The sequence below is a fragment of the Bufo gargarizans genome, chromosome 3 (genome assembly GCF_014858855.1).
Source record: "Bufo gargarizans isolate SCDJY-AF-19 chromosome 3, ASM1485885v1, whole genome shotgun sequence".
NCBI classification, from domain to species: domain Eukaryota; kingdom Metazoa; phylum Chordata; class Amphibia; order Anura; family Bufonidae; genus Bufo; species Bufo gargarizans.
Genome location: NC_058082.1, coordinates 484724070 through 484744849, shown reverse-complemented (window position 1 = coordinate 484744849; position 20780 = coordinate 484724070). Strand labels below are relative to the sequence as shown.

Below are 20780 nucleotides of genomic sequence, written 5' to 3'. Positions count from 1 at the left end.
TGCGAGGTACCGCGGCAACGGTCCGCAAGCCCGATTGTATCGTCGACTACAATCGGTATATGGGAGGAGTTGATCTCTCTGATCAAGTCCTAAAGCCATATAACGCCATGCGCAAAACCCGGGCATGGTACAAAAAAGTTGCGGTCTACTTGGTACAGGTTGCCATGTACAACTCTTTTGTACTATCCCGAAGCGCTGGCAGCACAGGGACATTCCTCCAATTCTATGAGGCAGTCCTCAAGGCCCTGATATTTTCAGACCAGGAAAGAGCAGGCCGGAGTACCTCGGGAACTGGAGGCACCCGGATCGTCCCTGGCCAACACTTTCCAGGTGTGGTCCCCCATACTGGAAAGAAGGGACGAACCCAAAAAAAGTGCAGAGTGTGTCGCAGGAGGGGGATACGGAAGGACACCACCACTCAGTGTGACACGTGCCCCGATCATCCGGGCCTCTGCGTTATCGATTGCTTCAGGGAGTATCACACTTCCATGGAGTACTACATTTTTATAATCCCCAACAGTCCACTAGAGAACATAAAAAACTATGGCTCTCAGACTTTGGAGACACGGAAACAATTTTTTTCCCCAAAAAAAATATTAGTTTTAGTGCAGGCATCCATAAACTGCGGCCCTCCAGATGTTGCTAAACTCCCAGCATGCACAGACAACCTACAGCCATCAGCAGGGAATGGTGGGAATTGTAGTTTTACAACATCTGGAGGGCCGCAGTTTTAGGATGCCTGATTAGTGTCTCCAAAGTCTGAGAGCCATACATATTGGGCATCGTCGTGTGCGTAAAAGTTGTCGCTATAAAAATAACTTTTGACCAAACGCCTCGGATGAACGGTGTTAAAAATATAAAATAAAAAACGTGCCAAAACACCAATTTTTGGGCAAAATTTCCATTTGAATCCTTTTTTCCGGTAATAAAGCAAGGGTTAACAGCCAAACAAAACTAAATATTTATTGCCCTGATTCTGTAGTTTGCAAAAACACCCCATATGTGGTCGTAAATGGCTATATAGCCGCACGGCAGGGCATAGAACGAAGGGAACTCCATACGGTTTCTGGAAGGCAGATTTTGATGGACTGTTTTTTTTTTTGACACCATGTCCCATTAGAAGCCCCCCTGATGTAGCCTAGACTAGAAACTCAAAAAAAGTGACCCCATATAAGAAACTAAACCCCTCAAGGTATTCCAAAGTTACTTTACAAACTATGTTAACCCTTTAGGTGTTCCACAAAACTAAATAGCGAATGTAGAAACAATTTTAGAATTTAAATTTTTTGTTACCTTGCCTCAAAAAAGAGTAATATAGAGCAACCAAAAATCATATTTACCCCTAAAATAGTCCCAAAACAACAACCAACTTATTCCGTAGTTTCCTAGATGGGGTCACTTTTATGGAGTTTCTACTCTAGGGGTGCATCAGGGGGCTTGAAAGGGTACATGGTGTGAATAAATCAGTCCAGCAACATCTGCCTTCCAAAAACCATATGATGTTCCCCTTCTTCTATGTCCTGCTGTTTAGCCAAATAGTAGTTTACGACAACATATGGGGTGTTTCTGCAAACTACAGAATCAGGGCAACCCATTTTGAGTTTTGTTTGGCAGTTAACCCTTGTTTTACTCCTGGAAAAAATTTATTATATTGGAAAATTTTCCAAAAAATAGAAATTTCTAAATTGTTTCTCCATCTGCCATTAACTCTTGTGGAACACCTAAAGGGTAAACAAAGTTTGTAAACCCAGTTTTGAATACCTTGAGGGGTCTAATTTCTTAGATTGAGTCACTTTTTTGAAATTTCTATTCTAGGGGTGCAACAGGGGGCTTCAAATGGGACATGGTATAAACAAAACCAGTCCTGCAAAATCTGCCTTCCCATAACCCATATGGTGTTCCGCTCCTTCTATGTCGTCCTGTTCGGCCAAACAGTAGTTTACGACCACATATGGGGTGTTTCTGCAAACTACAGAATCAGGGCAACCCATTTTTAGTTTTGTTTGGCAGTTAACCCTTGTTTTATTCCTGGAAACAATTGATTATATTGGAAGATTTTCCAAAAAATAGAAATTTCCTCTCATTCTGCCATTAACTGTTGTGGAAGACCTAAAGGGTTAATCAAGTTTGAAAAAACAGTTTTGAATACCTTGAGGGGTGTAGTTTCTAGAATGGGGTTAAAATTTTTGGGAGGTTTCTATTATCTAAGCCTCACAATATGACTTCAAACCTGAACTGGATTTTGAAGATTTCTGAAAAATTTCTAAATTTGCTTCTAAACTTCTAAGCATTGTAACATCCCCAAAAAATAAAATATCATTCCCAAAATTCTACAAAAATGAAGTAGACATATGGGGAATGTAAAGTCATCACATTTTGGGGGGTATTACTATGTATTACAGAAGTAGAGAAACTGAAACTTTGAAATTTGCTAATTTTTCAAAATGTTTGGTAAATATGGTATTTTTTTATGCAAAAAAATTAACTTTTTTGACCCAATTTTAGCAGTGTCATGAAGTACAATATGTGACGAAAAAACAATCTCAGAACGGCCTGGGTAAGTCAAAGCGTTTTAAAGTTATGAGCACTTAAAGTGACACTGGTCAGATTTGCAAAAAATGGCCAAGTCCTTAAGGTGAAATAGGGCTGAGTCCTTAAGGGGTTAAGATCAATATGGTCATGCATGTAGGCCAAGAAACAGAAAGTACATTTATGTAGCAAATAGTAGAGCACTGACTAAAACTCCCACTGAGACTTAGAGATATTGGTAGACATTGCCACTGCCACTTGAGCTACCAATGCTAAGTCATGGGATGCATGAAAAGAGGCATAGATACTCATGAGAAGAACATAGTTTTGCATCTATATAAATCACAGAGCACATGTGGAATATTGTGTACGATTTAGCACAGCTGTATATAACAAGAACATGACTGAACTAGAGCGGGTGCAAAGGATGGTGACCAAGGTAATAAAGAAGGTCATCTGTAGTACCGACACAGTTTGCTTAGTCTTAAAAAAAGATGGGGAGATCTAATTACAGTGTAAATATATGACTGGACAGTACAGAGATCTGTATAATGACCTTTTTATATCTAGGCCTGTAACCATGACAAGTGGGCATCCTTTACGTCTATCATCTTAGCTGGAGGTTCTTTACTGTAAGAGCAGTGAGACTATGGAACTATCTGCACAAGATATTGAGATGTTGATTCATTTCACAAGACTGGATGCCTTTCTTGATTTTATGTTTCAAAAAATATTTATTGGGCATTAGCATAGAATGACATGCGTGAACATGCGCAAATAAAAGGATATGGTATACAAGAACAAAAGCAATTCTCGGAAAAATATAAGTCATAATGCACATTGTTACGTCATATTATCGAATACAGCCGTATTCCTGCATAGACATGAACAAGTAATAAAATGTTATACACAAACATTAACAATTCTCGGAGAACTAAGCTTTCTTTTACTTATTGGTACATCATACTATAGAAAGTAGTAGTGCTTTTTAAAGGAGAAAGAAGCAACGATAGACAAAGACGCGGCACTGGAATGTATAGATAGCTAAATCACAGGGTGATAGTATATCGCAAGTCCGGAGCATGGGAGGAGGCTAGCCAAGGTTCCCAAACCTTCTCAAACATCGGGAATGTGTCTGTGCGTATAGCTGATAACTTTTCAAAGACCATTATTTTATTAACCCTGTCAATAACACTCTGGTAAGATAGCGAATCAGTTCGCCATTTAAAAGCTAAGTGTATTCTCGCAGCCAACAGAATATATTGGGAAAGTTTGAATCTGGCAAAGGGCAGCCAATGAGGTTTATCTCCCAGAATGCATATAGGCAGTGTACGTGGATAACTACAATCCAAAACAGCAGATATCAAGTCTATTATTTGGGTCCAAAACCTTTCGGCCACAGGGCATGACCACCACGTATGAAGTAAGGTTCCCTCCTCCGTACAACCTCTAAAGCATAAGGGAGAAACCTCAGGGTAAATCGTATGGAGCCTTGCTGGTACCATATAGGTTCTATGCAGCACTTTGATGGAAGTTTCCGCCAGGGTAACCTGCCAAGAACCCTTCGTAAGAGTGAGTGAGCGTTGAGACCATCTAGAGGCAGAGAATTCCTGTTGCAGGTCCCTCTCCCACGCCCTCATATATTCTAATTTATGACCTTCGGGAACGGAATTCAGGGCAGCATACATTCTTGAAAGGAGGCCCTGCCAGTATAGCGAATAGTTAATAGAGCGCTCAAAGGGAGAAAACTCTACACTACGGTCTGGTATCAGGTTGGACCTAAAATAAGAGAAAACCTGGTTCATGAGGAGGCAGCCACCTACAGGAGGTGCGTATTTCTCTTTAAAGTCTGAGATGGATAACAATTTACCTCTCACCAGGAGTTTGTGAAGGGTACATAGCTGGTTAGATGACCACCAACTAAGGTTATTGCTTCCTAGGCCTGGAAGGAAAGCCGGGTTACCCACAATGGTCAGTAAGGGCGAAGGCCTAGATTGCAGGGAAAATCTAAACCTAACCGACCTCCAGAGGATCAGTGAGTAATAAGTCAAAAGGGAATTATTACGAACTGCCGAGGGAATGGGAGCAGTATTCCAGACCAGAGCCTTCCATGTGTAAGGGAGAAGGACAGCACTTTCAAGCGGGACCCATAGGGGATGATCCTGCGATTTCAAATGGGTCAGAAACATTTGAGCCAGCCTAGCCGCCTGGTAATATTTTACTCAGTCCGGTACTGATAGACCCCCTTGAGACCTATGCCTGCACATCACAGCCTTGGATATACGCGGACGTTTATTAGCCCATATAAATCTCAGAACATCTCCCTGAACTGCCCTCAGGTCCCCAACCCGAACTGGAATTGGTAAAGCCCTGAATAAATAAAGGAGTCTCGGGAGGACAACCATCTTAAAGATATTTATCTTTCCCACCCAAGATACTTGGAGGGATTGCCAGTTCCCCAAGTCCTGACGTATTTTTTTATACATGGGCAGATAATTAATCCTATATGTTGCGTCTAGAGTGTTCGGCAGCATAACTCCCAAATATGGGAGATATTGGGGTCTATACTGGAAAGGGAAATTTTGAGTGAGCAGTGTTCTAGTAGAAGTAGGGGTGTTACACAGAAGTAAGTCAGACTTAGCGTGATTTATGGAGAGGCCCGAGGCTTTGGAAAATGAGTCCAATAATTTCAGTAGCGAGGGAAAAGATATAATGGGGTTGGTGACGGTTAACATAAGGTCATCCGCAAATAGATTAAGTTTATATTCTGTTCCCCCGATATTCAGACCTGTAATATCTGGATGGGATCTTATGTGGGCTGCTAGTGGTTCAATGGCTAGGGCAAATAGGGCCGGGGATAGGGGGCACCCCTGCCTAGTTCCCCTTCTAATGGGGATGAGAGAGGTCCTAGCGGAGGGTAATTTAAGTTGAGCTTCAGGTTTGGAGTATAGGGCTTGAATAGCGGCCAAGAAGGGACCTTTGATTCCCATTGTCGAGAGAACCCCATATAGATACGACCATGTAACAGAATCAAAGGCCTTCTCTATATCTAGGGCCAATAAGGCTAGTGGGGTTTTGCACCTATTGGAGTACTGGATGATGTTAAGTATTTTTCTGATGTTATCAGGGGCTTCCCTGCCGGGTATGAAACCCACTTGGTCCTTATTAATAAGACTTGGGAGATATCTGTTGAGTCTTCCGGCCAGGATAGCAGTGAAGAGTTTGTTGTCAATGTTCAATAAGGAGATCGGCCTATAGTTAGCAATGAGAAGAGGGTCTTTGTTGGGCTTGGGTATGACAGTAATAGAAGCCTTTAAGAATTCTCCTAGAGGGGTAGATCCTTGCATCATATAGTTGCAATAATTAACTATATGTGGGATAAGTAGTGTGGCAAACTTTTTGTAGTATAAGGCTGAATAGCCGTCAGGGCCTGGGGCTTTCCCTAATTTTAAGGAATTGATAGCATATTGTACTTCATCCGCTGAGACTGGTTTATTAAGTTCCGATTGGGACTCCAAGGGCAGAACAGTGAGACGGACCGACGCTAAAAACTCATTTATCTTTGATCCAGAGTCTCCTAGGGGAGCTGAATAAAGGCGCGTATAGAATTCCTGGAACATAGCATAGATTGTGTCAGGGTTGGAGGTGGTCTGACCTGATCTCGTACTAATTTTAAATACCTGGTTGATCTTCTGTTTATTTTTAAGTTGGCTGGCTAAAAGTTTATCTGGCTTATTGGCGTACCTGTAATAGAAGGAGTTTGTCCATCTGAGGGCCTTTTCAGTGGAATTTGTAAGTATCATATTAAGTTGTACTTTGACATCTCTAATGGCCTTAAGTAGGTAGAGGGATGGGGATCTCTGATGAGCCCATACAAGTCTGCTCAGCTTTGCTTCCAGCCCAACTTGAGCCTGAGTTCGTTCTTTCTTTCTCCTGGAGGCTAAACCTATCAGCCTTCCCCTCATGAATGCCTTGTGTGTCAGCCACAAAGTCATAGGATTAATTTCAGGAGAGACGTTCTCAGACAAGAAGTTTGAGAGGTCATCTTTTAATTGAGCAAATTGTATCGTATGTGTCAGAAGCGACTCGTTAAGCCTCCAGTGAAACGGAACCGGACTGACCTGTGGAACCGTAAAATCTGATATAACCATATCATGATCCGACCATGAGGACACTACATGTCTGGAATAGGACATGTAGGGGAGAAGGGAGGTGGAAGATAAAATCATATCTATGCGTGAATACACCCTATGAGCTGCTGAATAAAAGGTATAACCTCTCTGTGCGCCATTGTGTTCTCGCCAGGTGTCAGCTAGGGCCAAGGACTGGAAGACTCGCTGGATCTTATTTGTCTGCGCTATAGGTCGCAAGGTAGAAGGTGGGGAGGAGCGATCTAGCACCGGATTGAAAGTAAAGTTAAAGTCCCCACACCACACTAGTTTATGGAAAGTTAGGGATGCAATCACTTTTCCAACCCTTTCAAAAAAGGTAATGGGATCTTCATTAGGGGCATACGAGTTGACCAGGCAAAGGGACTCATCCCTATAAGTCCCCAATAAAATTACGTATCTCCCTTCCGGGTCTATGCAAGTTTGGGATACGGTGAAAGGGAAGGAGTTTTTCAGCAGTGTCACTACACCCCTACATTTTGAAGTGAATGAGGAGGAATAGAAAGTAGAATACTGTGGATTAAAATACTTAGGGTGGGATGTGGGAGTGAAATGGGTCTCCTGGAGGCAGATGACATCCGGCTTGTGTTTAACATAAATGGAGAATGCTGTTTTCCTCTTCCGTGGGGAATTAATACCCTTTACATTATGTGTTAGTATCTTACACATGATATCGGGGTTGGAGCAATGCAATAGTGAAGCCTGATCTCATCCGCCTCCAGGGACAACCGCACCCCAGCAGTACCTCCCCCCGGGACCTCATAGTATGAAACTCCATGCCGCGTCTCCAAGAAGCATAGAACCGTACAATTACATAACAAAATAACATAGAATAACGTAAAACAAAAAGTAGGGCTGATTGGCCCTAAACAAAAAGCTATCGTAAGTGGGAAGAGTGAGCAGAGAGCCAGCTCGTACTTGACTGGCCTTACTCTCTCACAAAAACCCATAAACAGGGACAACATGATAAACCACATTATCGAACCCCTGATTCAAGAGGGTTGGCCTCGTGCCATCTAAAAGAAGAAAAACAACATGGGACCCCAATGAGACCGCAATCAGCAATATAAAACCTTGCCAAAATCCTGTAGGGAGTAGTTCATGTGGTTCTCGATCTGCTCGATCCACTCGGGGTTGCAGGAACCTTGGTCCAAACTCTAGCTGGCCTTTGAGGCTTCGGCGATGTGGGTAACTGGACTTGAGGTTCGCAGGGTATCCCTGCTCTCTGCAGGACCTCCAACCCCTCCGTCGATGAATGGACTGTATGAAGGCGAGAGTTCAGCTGAAACGACAGGTTAAAGGGGAATCCCCACCTGTAACGAATGTGAGCTTTCTGCAGGGACTGTGTGACTGGTCTCATCTCCCGGCGTCTACGAAGTGTGGACGGCGCCAAATCCGCATACAGATGCACTGAGGCTGGAAGTCCAGGGAGTTCAGGTAAGTCTCTCGCTGCATGCAGGATTCTGTCTCTCATTTCCGGATGATGAAACTTAAGAATTACATCTCTGGGTAGGTCCGGAGTACGAGGCTTCCCCAAGGCCCTGTGAACTCTATCCATCTTGAGGAGACTGAGTTCAGTCTGTGGTAGCAGGGCGACGAACAGTGTGGTGAGGGTGGCTTGCAGATCATTGAAGGACTCCGGGAGGCCTCTGACCCTCAGATTGCCCCTCCTGGATCTGTTCTCGAGGTCTTCGAGCTTAAGTTCCAATTCAATCAGGTGGGCATCATGGGAGACTAAGTCCTCCTTGTCGCGCTCCAAGGCGTCCGACATGTCATCCATTCTAGTCTCCATGTCAGAGACTCTATTCCCCAGGTCCTGAATTTGGCGGGAGAATTCGGTAACGGCTTGGGATAACTCCGTTTTGAACAGGGCCGCTATATTCTTGTATAAGTCGTTCTGACCTGTAACCGGAGCCGCCGTGTCTGTTGTGAGACCGCTACCGTCCGATGAAACAGGACTGGTGGGCTCTGAAGGTGCGTCCGCCATGACAGTCTGCCTGGTCTGTCTGAAGAGCTCTGGTAAAGTCTGCGACGGGACCGGGGTGCCCGGGATTCTTGACCTCCCTTTGGTGCGGGTCATCTTCGGGGATCCCTGCATCGAATTTGAGGCTGATTGGAGCCTAATAAAAGGCGCTTAGAGCAGGTCGGTTCGATAAGCGGAGCGGAGCTCACAGAAGCATGTCCTCCTCGTGAGCCTCGCGCATGCGCCCCCCGCCTTTCTTGATTTTATGGTACTAGCTTTCTGAAGATGGGACATTAATCCAGAGATTTATTCTGATTGCTATATTTGGAGTCAGGAATGAAATGTTCCTCCAATACTGGGCTACTGGAAACCATCTCATAAGGGTTTTGCCTTTCACTGGATCAACACAGTAGGATTATAGGTTGCTCTAGATGGATGTTTGTTTTCAACCTTATGAACTATGCAACTACAGTGTGTAAGATACTCTTACCAATGGTAGAGTAAACCTATTGATGGGACGGCTTTGAGTCCAGCCTCGTGGCAGTGATATACCATCCTCGTATTCTGGTTTGAGAAGGCGTTTGTACGCAGTGTTGGATGCACCGAGAATAGCTGTCTTTCTGTAAAAAACATAAATAAATGGTGAGCTCGATTACATCATCAAAGGTCTTTTTGCAGGTTCTGAAAGAAGAAGAAAGAAGACGATGCCAGCTGCGTGATCAAGTGGATGAGGTGAGTTAATAATTTTTTTTTAACCCCTCAAGCAACATTTTAGTAAGCATTCTGTATTAAGAATGCTATTATTTTTCTTTTATAACCATGTTATAAGGTAAAATAATATAGTACATTGACTTTAATCAATTTACTAACATTCTCTCCTAGCAACCATGCGTGAAAATCGCATTGCATACGCACTTGCTTGCGGATGCTATGCGATTTTTGCGCACCCCCATTCATTTCTATGGGCCTGCGTTGCATGAAAAACACTGAATATAGAACATGCTGCGATTTTCACGCAACGCACAAGTGATGCGTGAAAATCACCGCTCATCTGCACAGCCCCATTAAAGTAAATAGGTCCGGATTCAGTGGGGGTGCAATGCGTTCACCTCACGCATTGCACCCGTGCGGAATTCTCGCCCGTGTGAAAGGGGCCTTAGATATTTCCCCTGATTAGAGGTTGGAGTATTGAAAACAATTAATTCTTAGCTTTATCTCAGATAGTATGATTATTTAATACTTTGACTGATATTGATATAAGGCAGGTCATTACTCCTCTGCTGAGATTTTCCTTACCTATTATTACACTCTCCAGTGATGCTGCGGTACGGTGAAGGGTCACACACTTTTGGTAAGAACTGATAGGCGCATCCAGTTAGCTGAGAAATTATTTTATTTTGTTCCTCTGTTAAAACATCTACCAAGAAACGTGCACATTAATAACAACATGATATTGTATTGTATTGTATTACTAGTATAGCATCCAAATGTACATTGTAGATGTGTGAAATCAGTGCGGGAACATAGTATTTTCTGTGCTTTCCAGTAAGGGTCACCTATACAGAGGAGGTGAGTGAAGAATGCTGCACACGTGTAACGGCGCATACAATTGTCCTTTTCAGATCTGTGTTGTATGGATTTGCAATAGATGCTAAGGGGCCTGTACTATACCTCTGTGCACCTCTGATTTCCTAAGGGGGTATGCAGAGATTTAGGGTATGGCCACACAGTGAGGTTTCCTGATGCAGTTTTGGAAGTCAAACTCAGGAGTGAATTAGAAGTGACTAAAAAAGAAAAGATGTACGGTACATGTCCTGTATACTTTCTCGCCTTGTAATATCCACTCATAATTTTGCATCAGGAAACCTGGCCGTGTGATCTTTAGTCTCTAGAATCTGTGGGAAGTAAAAAATCATAGCATGTTCCATTACTGGCTGTATTCTGAATGTTTTCACCCCTAAAAGCATTGTATGAAAGAGCAATATGCAGATAAATGTTTGTAGAGCGATCAAAAACATTTGTACAATGCTCAGCATTGACATCAGAGGCTGAGTAAATACATATAAAAAGCCGCTCCATTATGATAGTATAAAAATTCATCGAAGATGCAATAGGAAGAGGTAAGAATGTGATGTTAAAATATTTGAAGCGTTTCTGAAAATCCATCTCCTCTTCTGAGAATAACTGATCAGTGCAGGATGTTGAGAAAGGAAATCTGGTAAGTGGAGAAAGAGGCCTTTTTTATGCAATAAAATATTTTATTGCAGAAAAGGATTATTGAAGAGGATTCTTTACGGTAAGAGCAGTGAGACTATGGAACTCTCTGCCTGAGGAGGTGGTGATGGTGAGTACAATAAAGGAATTCAAGAGGTGCCTGGATGTATTTCTGGAGCGTAATAATATTACAGGCTATAGCTACTAGAGAGGGGTCGTTGATCCAGGGAGTTATTCTGATTGCCTGATTGGAGTTGGGAAGGAATTTTTTTCCTCCAAAATGAGGAAAATTGGCTTCTACCTCACAGTTTTTTTTGCCTTCCTCTGGATCAACTTGCAGGATAACAGGCTGAACTGGAGGACAGATGGCTTTTTTCAGCCTTACAAACTATGTTACTAATACAAAGTTTATTATCACTGCTTTTATTTATGGACAGTTGTTTATAATTAGAGGTATATTTTAAAGGGGCTGTCTGTTTTTTTTTATATTGATGACCTATCCTCAGGATAGTTCATCAATATCAGATCGGCAGGTGTCCGACTCCTAGAACCTCCACCGATTAGCTGTTTGAAGATAACACAGCATTCATATGAGTGCCGCCTTCTCTTCCCTGTTACCTGCTTTTGCGGCAATTGCAGAGGTGAGCAGATGTAATTACAAATAAGCCGTTCGCATTCACTTCTATGGGATGGCTCCTTCGTATTCACTTGAAGCCAGAGCCGTTCCATTGAAGTTGTAATTACACCTGCTAACCATTGCGATTGCAACAGCATGCAGGTAAACAGTGTAGGTAAGGCAGCGCTCGTATGAATGCTGTGTTATTTTCAAACAGCTGATCGCCAGGGATTGCGGGAGTCCGACCCCTGACAATCTGATATTGATGACCTATCTGAGGTGATGGTCCCACACGTGCTTGGCCTATTGCAAGATGCAAGTCTGATAATTGTTCTGTACCTTCTATGAGCTGTGCACCAGGTTTATCCATCACATGATCCAGATTTTTTTATTCACTGGTGAACAATCAAAGTTCCTACTCTACGACAGCAAACAATCAAAGTTCCTACTCTACGACAGCAAACAATCAAAGTTCCTACTCTACGACAGCAAACAAACAAAGTTCCTACTCTACGACAGCAAACAGAGATCTTTTAATTGCTTCACGTTGGCTACATCTTAAAATGTGCAGCTTTACTATGGAAGCTTATTCTACCTCTACTGATTACTAAAAAGGACTAATTGCTGTTTACTTTTAGAGGATGGTTTTAAATATTGCAATGAAAAATGAATACGACTATGTTGTCTTATATAATTATTATCAGCTGGTCGAATTCCAGCTGTCACTTTTTGACAATGTTTTTTAGAAAAAAAAAACATATTGCCTTTTCAACAGCTTTTACATAACAAAACTCAAACACATCAATACGATTAATAATATTCTAATGCACATAAGAGATAAGAGCGCTGTTTATTTTAATACCTGAAACATTTAAAGAATCGGGGTAGATGATTTTCAGCTTTTCATTTATGAGCTGATGAGTGATGTCAAAGTAATCTGCTGATCGGATGATATTTCTAGTTGCTCCTACTGCTTGTTTGAAGAATGCCATAATATCTGAAAGTCTTGCAGCTTCCCTTTTGGAACGTTCCTTCAAACTTAAAGCACATTGAAATTTTTTAATTAGTAAGAATATTAGACAAAAATATTCTAATTATCTAAGACAACTTAGAAAAGAGGGATAAAAGGGACAAATTAATATTCCTGGACCTTTATCCAAGGGCATCACAAATACTTGCTTAAACTCTGGACTGAATAAACATATCCAGGAGGATCTAGTGATCAACATTGAGATTTCTGTAGGGATATGACATTAATGATTAGGGAGACTAAGTGTCGGACTGTAATATCTTAGGCCCACTGGAAAAATTTTGTTTGAAGACCCACCACCACCCACTTTACAGACCAACAACATGTCATGATGTTTTTATCATTTCACATAAGATCCACACCATCAATAGAAACATAGAATGTCTCGGCAGATAAGAACCATTTGGCCCATCTAGTCATATCCCCTCTGTCTCGTCTTTCTTCCAAGCTATACATGTTAAGGTCCTTTAATCTTTCCTGGTAAGTTTTATCCTGCAATCCATGTACCAGTTTAGTAGCTCTTCTCTGAACTCTCTCCAAAGGAATTATTATTAATGTGAAATGATAACCCAAAAATGTCAAAATACAGTAGAAAGTGATTCTCTTCATTGTTTTCCCTCTGATCTCAGGTCTGATTAATTTTAGGGGCTAGTCTGGGTTCTAATTGATTTTAAAGCATCACTAACTTTCCCAAAAACATTTGATATGTCATAGGGTGTGAGTGCTGAGACCCGCACCAATCTCTACAATGAAGGGAGAGAAGCACATATTGCGCTCTCTCTCTCTCCTCGCTGTATGAGAAGGGGGACATGGAAGTGTATGGGCTGTCTCGATTCCCTCCTCAGAAGCGAGAGATGTTGTGCAATATGTACATGCCTTTCTACCCTTCTAGAGATTGGTGAGGTTCTCAGCACTCAAACCTTCACAGATCAAAGCTTTTCATATATCTCTTTGACATATCTAAAGTTCTTTTGAAAAGTTAGTGCAGCTTTAAAGGGAACCTGTCGCCTAAAAACACCTCCCAAACCACCAGCATTACCTTAAAGTCGCCAGCAGTATGTTTCTAAAGTTCCTTTTCTTCCTCCGGCCAGATGCACCAAAATCTTGAAAAACAAACTTTAATCCCCTGCACGCGCTATGTAACAGCAGAGTTCGAAGTCAAGGGGACAGCGGCCTCCTCGCTTCAAGTCAGGATAACCACGCCCCCTTTCCCTGCCCCTTCGCTTTGAATTGACAGCTAGCCGATAATTAAAAGCAAAGGGGCAGAGAAAGGGGGCGTGGTTATCCTGACTTGAAGCGAGGAGGCCGCTGTCCCCTTGACTTTGAACTCTGCTGTTACATAGTGCGTGCAGGGGATTAAAGTTCGTTTTTCAAGATTTGGGAAGTCTATGGGAAGAAGAACGGATCCGTCCTTCCGTCTTATGGATTCCGTTTTTTTCCGGTATAACCATTATTATAACGGAAAGCCATAAAGGAATCCCTAACGCTAGTGTGAACCCACCCTTACAGCTTATGAAAACCCCAAAGTCACAATCTCAGGTACCCTTTGCTCAGGGAATATGGATTAATTAGCTGACTAGAGTGTGAGCCTAGAATATTGAACCTTGCAACTTCTTTTTAAGTTGTATTACTGAAATAAATGAACTTTTGCACGTATTTAGTATTCCAGGATTGTTGTTTGCAGTTCGGACCTTCACCTGATCGTAAGTGGCCCTCGCGATCATTAGTTTAGTATACTTGCTACATACGAACCTGTATATCTTGGCCTAGATTACATTACACTAGGGGAATAACATTGCTCTTTAAGCGCTCATACATCAATAGTTGTCTTGTGGTGCATTTTTTAACCCAGTCGGCAGTTATCTTACTCTTTCCTAGTCTGGACATATGCCGAATCCACCCTCTTCTTCGCTTCTTCAACAGATTCTCGAATAACACTGTCATCAAGTTGGATCTTTTCTCCATCTTAAAAAGTAAAGATCAATTTATCATACAATACAACAGCTTTAAGGGGTTGGTCTTCTAATGCTTTAAAGTTCATTCATTTTGATTGAACAAATTAGGCTACTTTCACACTCGCGTTTGGTGCGGATCCATCATTGATCTGCACAAACGCACAACCGCATGCATCCGTTCAGAATGGATGCGTTTGTATTATCTTTAGCATAGCCAAAACTGATCCGTCTTGAACACCATTGAAAGTCAATGGGGGACGGATCAGTTTTCTATTGTGCCAGATTGTGTCAGTGAAAACGGATCCGTCCCCATTAACTTACATTGTGTGTCAGGACGGATCCGTTTGGCTCAGTTTTGTCAGACGGACACCAAAACGCTGCGAGCAGCCAAACTGATGCATTCTGAGCGGATCCTTATCCATTCAGAATGCATTAAAGGCAAAACTGATCCATTTTGGACCGCCTGTGAGAGCCCTGAACGGATCTCACAAACGGAAACCAAAACGCCAGTGTGAAAGTAGCCTTAGTAGAATGTACATAACCTAAAAGCTACTTTTGTCTGGCAAGTTGGCATGAGATGTCCTTGGTAATATATTGCTATTGACAAGTGCAACAACTGATCCGCTATTGGAAAGCTACCAAGCATCTATCTGCCATACACAGGATTTTTTTTTACCTCCTCCATTTGTATCTTGCTTGAAGATCTCGTCTGAAATCCTGTGTGGCATGAGATTACATCATCACGCTGGCTGGCGTGGTGACATATGACCTCTCGCCGGCCGCGTAATGATGTAATCTTGCGCCGCACAGGATTTCGGCCGAGATCTTTAAGCAAGATGGAGGCTGGCGGCCCGTCGTGAGCAAATGGAGAAGGTAAGTTTGAATTTTAGTTTTTTATACTATTTCAGGTTAAATCGATTCGCTGACACGAAGCACGAGGAATTCAGCTTCTAGGCGAATTGAATTTATCCTGAAATTTGGATCGAATTCCACTTCGAGGGATTAGATTCGCTCATCTCTATTTATCAGTTAAAAAATGTCAGAAAACTTTATTTAAACAAAGATTGCAGCAGAGCCTGAGTCCCTGTGATAAATCTGTTGCCGGTCTACACACCCTGTCTAAGCTTGTCTCTTTAGGATTAGTAAATCTAGGCCACTGTGTGTTTAAGGGCTCGTTCACACGAACGTTTTTTGCGTTCCGTATACGGGCCGTATTTGGTGTTCCTTATATGGTCCGTATACGTAACCATTCATTTCAATGGGTCCGCAAAAGATGCGGATAGCACTCTGTGTGCGGTCCACATCCATTGCTCCGTTCCGTGGCCCCGCAAAAATGATGAGGCATGTCCTATTCTTGTCCGTTTTCCGGACAAGATTAGGCATTTCTATAATGGGCCTCCTGTTCTGTTCCGCAAATTACGGAAGGCACACGGGCGGCATCAGTTTTTTGCGGATCCCAAAAATCAGCCCTAAGGCTGAGTTCACATCACCGTTTAGCTTTCCGTTCTTCTAATCCATCAGAAGAAGAGAAAAAAATAACAGGATTCGGTTGTATCAGTTAGGGCTCATGCACACGAACATATTTTCTTTCCGTGTCCATTCAGTTTTTTTTTAAGGATTGTATGCGGAACGATTCACTTCAATGGGTCCACAAAAAAAACGGAAGTTAGTCTGTGTGCATTCAGTTTCCGTATGTCCGTATTTGCGTTCCGCAAAAAAATAGAACATGTTCTATTATTGTTCGCATTACGGACAAAGATAGTACTGTTCTATGAAGGGCCAGCTGTTCCATTCCGCAAAATATGGAATGAACACGGATGCCATCCATATATTTTGCGTATTTATCTTTCATGTACTCCATATGAAAGATAGAACATGTCCTTCTATTGCCCGCAAATCATGTTCCGTGGCTCTATTCAAGTCAATGGGTCTGAAAAAAAATACGGAACACATACGGAAATGCGTCCGTATGTCTTCCGTTTCCGTTCCGTTTTTGCGGAACCATCTATTGAAAATGTTATGCCCAGTCCAATTTTTCCTATGTAATTACTGTATATTGTATATGCCATACGGAAAAACGGAACAGAAATGGAAACACAACGGAAACAAAAAAAACGGAACAACGGATCTGTGAAAAACGGACCACAAAACACTGAAAAAGCCATATGATCATGTGAAAGAGGCCTTATTATGTCTTTGTTGCCATATTATTCATGAGCGTTGCACTTTGATAAATGTAGTGCCTTGTTAAATATATCTACAGATTAAGGGCGGGTTCACATCACCGTTATAGATTCCTTTTATTTCCCGCTATAACATGGTTATAACGGGGGGAAAAACGGAATCCATAAGACGGAAATCAAAACGGAAGCCTTAAAGAGGCATTCCGTTTTGATCCACCATAATAGAAGTCTATGGGCAGCATAATGGATCCATCTTGTTCCTGTTGTGCAAGACGGAAAACAAAGTCCTGTCGACAGGACTTTTTTTTCCGTTCAGCATAACGGAGACCAGATGGATCCGTTATTGTTCCCATAGACTTCTATTATGATGGAAAGCAAAATGGAAAGCCTTCCGTTTTGCATTCCGTCATAACACAAGTCTATGGGCAGCATAACCGATCCATCCTGGTTTCCGTTATGCAGGACTGGACTCCTGCATAATGGAAACCAGGATGGATCCGTTATGCAGCCCATAGACTTGTGTTATGAAGGATCAAAACTAAATGCCTCTAAAAGGTTTCCGTTTTGACTTCCGTCTTATGGATTCCGTTACTTTCCGTTATAACCATGTTATAATGGAAAACAAGGCGGAATCCATAATGGTGATGTGAACAAGCCCTAATCCAGCTTTTTATATAAATTGTTACATTTTTTGTGACTGTTTAAAAAGTCAGAGTTCATAAATCTGGCGTGCACCTAATTAACATAGCTAACATCACCCACTAGGTGAATAAATAGACAAGTGTGGGGCAAAAATAAAAAAAAGTTACAAATAATTGTGCAAAAAATGGCATGTGTCAAAATTTGAAACTTTTGAACACCACAAAAGGGTCAAAACTTATTTAATAAATTCTCCCCTTTCCCATTGCACAATTTATTAGCATTATTTAGACAGAATACATATGTCATGGATCAATACGAATGCTTGTAACAATTGCATTGCACATAAAAGTAATACAATGGTTTTTTTTAATTCAATTTTGATTACATTTAGATCTTATTATATTATGACACAATGACATGGCAAAAAATTACCTTGAATGGAAGCTGGATTTGACTGTGCCAGGAAACATGCTAGCAGAAATACAGCACAAATATGTTGATGATTCATTTTAAGATTCCTGGAAAAATTATAATATATTAAAACATAGTAGTATATGTAGAGTAGAAGATATTGTATTTACATATTGTGTATATATATATTATTGTAAGTATTTAGAAGATTCTGAGCATCTCTTACCTCCCTCTTAAAAGGTAAAAGCTGTTACTGGACAGCCACAATTTATAGTAATGGCTGAGTACTGTCCCTGGACACAGATACACCCCATGGGCAGGCCTAGTAATGTTGCAGCAACTGTTGATGAGATCCTGTCAATCACGAAACAGGAAATTACAGGTAAAAAAAAAAGAAAAAAAAAACTGAGTGAGAAAGAAATACCTAGGGAACCTTACAAGGCTTTTTGTAAACTGTTGACTCTTTCTAGATAACAATGAAGTATACATATGTCACATTGTATATGAAAAGAATGTGTTGCAATATTAGATTTTTAGAAGGAAGTATTTGTATAAATAGAAAAATATACATTATATGAAAATATAATGGCTAATTTAATATTGGCAGTACTGTAAACTGCACCAAAATTTTAAGACAAACTGACACAATTGAATGTAATCTGATGCATATTTAGCACACCTTGACGCATCTAGGGGGAGATTTATCCAACTGGTGTAAGAGAAATCCTTAAGAAATCCTCTCCGCCAAGCTTAACAAGTGGTGGGGCTTACCGGAAAGGTGGCTACATTTAGAAATATAATTGTGACACAATTCTGGCATAAAATTTTGTCTCAAACTATCCCAATCAATAATTGGTAGAGATAAACAAAAGTGCCTGTCGCTGCACCACATTTATCATCCAGCTGGAGCCCTTGTGATAAATCTGGTGAACATCTAAACAACCTTTCTAAGTTCACGCCATCTACAGGATTAGTAAATCTGGGCCTGTTGGGATTTATTAACAAAATGCCACTGCGAGAAGTTTGGTTATGGCACACAACCCGGACAGACACACACAACGAGGGCTGAGATAGCTTTTATACCTTTGGCAAACACTGGTAAAATTTGTGCCATGTTTACCAGGACTTGTATGGGGCAGTAGATAATGTGGCTGGGACTTCAGAAAATTTGACTATGGCCTCTTTCACGCGGTCAGTATTTGGTCAGTATTTTTGCATTGGTATTTGTAAGCCAAAACCAGGAGTGAGTCCAAAACACACAAGAGGCAAAAATATTTATATTATACCTTTTCTCTGTAGGTTCCACTTCTGGTTTTGGCTTACAAATACTGACCAAATAGTGATTCAAAATACTGACCAAATACTGACCGTGTGAAACAGGCCCTTTCCAGGAAACAATAACGAAATGAAAATGTCATTGTCATTTCTATGAAGTTAAAATCCACAATGGTCCTTGTTTAACCAGTGTCTACCTCACCTACAGCAGGACATTTACATAGAAGAGTAAAAGGATGTGAGGGGCTGGAATCAGCTCGTCCATTTGATGACAGAACATAAAGATATGCACTGATTTTCTGCCATGAAAAAGTCAGAAACTTTGATGAACTTTATTGTTTGTGGCCAAAACTTTGCAACTTTTTTGTGATTTTGCACCACTCTTGCCACTTTTGAAGAATGGATGGGAAAGTGACCATGGTTATCTAAGTTAATTAGGTGTACGCCAGATTTATTAACTATCAATTGGTAAAAAAAATTGTACTGTGATAAATTTGGCACAAATTACAGTATGTCAACCCAGACTCCGGAAAAACGGACTTCAAAATACTCTGCATGACAAATTCCCTGTACAATGTTTCGACTTAAAACCATTCTTACATAAGACAACAAGAAGAGATGAAAAGTAATGAGAGAAAAGTTCATTATCAGACAATCTTTAGGCCACATTCACACAGTCAGCATTTTTCATCAATATTTGGCCTCATGCACACGACCGTTGTTTCATTCCGTGTCCGTTGTTCCGTTTTTCGTGATTTTCTGCAGACCCATTGACTTTCAATGGGTCCGTTGAAAACTCAGCTAATGCACCGTTTTTCTTCCGCGTCCGTGATCCGTGGTTCCAGTTCGTCAAAAAAATATAACCTGTCCTATTTTTTTCACGGAAAACGGTTCGCGGACCCATTCAAGTCAATGGGTCCGTGAAAAAACGCGGAGGCACACAAGATTGTCATCCGCGTCCATTTTTTTCCTATTGTTTGCATGGCAAACTTGACTTTTTACTTTCTTTCATGTCTGGTGATCCTCTAAAAATAAAGGAAGACACACGGAAACAAAAACGGAAACAGATCACGAAACAACAGAACCCCGTTTTGCGAAACGAAACACAACAACGGTCGTGTGCATGAGGCCTTTGTAAGACACATCCAGTAGTAGGTCCGCAACATGGAAGAGCCACAAGTCTTTCCATTAGGCCCTGCTCACATGGAGTTTTATCTTTGCTGATTTCTCCAATATCCACAGCTGGGTTGCCAACCATCTAGAAATTCCTGGACAGTCTGTAAAAATAGTTGTGATTTTTTTTGAGGTTGGTGGTACTTGACTAGATTATTTTGGAGGTAATTATCATAATTTTACAGCTCACAGAAAATGGTGGTAATGAGGTGTTATCAGTATGTTGAGCTATAGACATTTATTAATTATAATATGTATAATTCATTATGATTTTCCAAAATGTCTGTCCGTGATTTTGGGATACATTTTCCAGAAAAAAGAAAAATTCTGGTTGGCAACTGTGATCCACAGGATGGGGTCCGACCACTGGGGACCCCACCAACTATGCGAATTGGGATCCTGACCCCCTGAATGAATGCAGCGGGATGTTGAGTCTGCATGCTGCCACTCTATTTACCATGGGACTATTGGAGATTTCCAAGTACAGCAGTCAGACCCCCCGCAATCATGTACATACAGGGTATGTTTGTAGTGTTGGGAAAACTTCTTTAAGTGAGACTATTGAATCAGTAAAGTTCTCTGGATTTCCCCTCTTAGGAAATGTGTCATGAATATGTCAC

At 41.4% G+C, this 20780-nt stretch overlaps 1 pseudogene; it reads right to left on the bottom strand.

Moving 5' to 3' along the window:
- LOC122931697 overlaps positions 1-14562 on the bottom strand; it is a 28126-nt pseudogene extending 13564 nt beyond the window's left edge.
- Between the last annotated feature and the right edge of the window lie 6218 nt (positions 14563-20780).